We start from the raw sequence: 611 nt of genomic DNA, 5'->3' as shown, positions 1-611 counted from the left end.
ATCCCATGATGAGGACACTTCCTAAGCATCTCCTTATACAGATCCCAAGACTCACATAAAATTCTCCAGATTGTTGAGCAAATTGAGTAAGTGCATTTCTGATTGCAGCAGTCTTCGCCATCAGAAAAAATTTAGTTAAGAAATTTTGAGCAAGATTCTCCCATTTGGTGATAGAGAGCACTTAGCTTTATCCCGCAGAGAGAATGGGAAAAGCCTCAACTTAATAGCATCTTCCGAAACTCCGTTGAACTTAAAAGTGTCGCAGATCTTGATGAAATCTCTGATATGTATGTTGGGGTCTTCTGTTGGAGAACCACCAAACTGAACTGAGTTATGTATCATCTGAATCGTGCTCGACTTGATCTCAAAGGTATTAGACGAGATGGCTGGTCGAACAATGCTAGACTGAATATCATCGATCTTCGGTTGAGAGTAGTCCATCAAAGCCTTTGGATTCGCTTCTGGTTCTCCCATTGCAATAAGAACTTCTTCTTCTTTCTCAACTAAGATCTCTTCTTAAACTTTCTCCTCGACTACAACTTCTTCCTCAACTTGATCCAGTGTCCTCTTACGAGACCGAGAACGCGTATGCATACACGCTCACTAGAGTA

General features: G+C 41.2%; 1 non-coding gene across 1 annotated transcript; it reads left to right on the top strand.

Annotated features, from left to right (window-relative positions):
- LOC141715861 (small nucleolar RNA R71) lies at positions 1 to 106 on the top strand. Its single transcript, XR_012572608.1, has one exon. It is a non-coding gene; the product is annotated as a small nucleolar RNA R71 (small nucleolar RNA).
- The last annotated feature ends 505 nt before the right edge of the window (positions 107 to 611 follow it).

Source organism: Apium graveolens, chromosome 3 (assembly GCF_009905375.1).
Source record: "Apium graveolens cultivar Ventura chromosome 3, ASM990537v1, whole genome shotgun sequence".
In the NCBI taxonomy this organism is placed as follows: domain Eukaryota; kingdom Viridiplantae; phylum Streptophyta; class Magnoliopsida; order Apiales; family Apiaceae; genus Apium; species Apium graveolens.
Note: the sequence above shows the minus strand (reverse complement) of the source record. Positions and strands in the feature narration are given on the sequence as shown.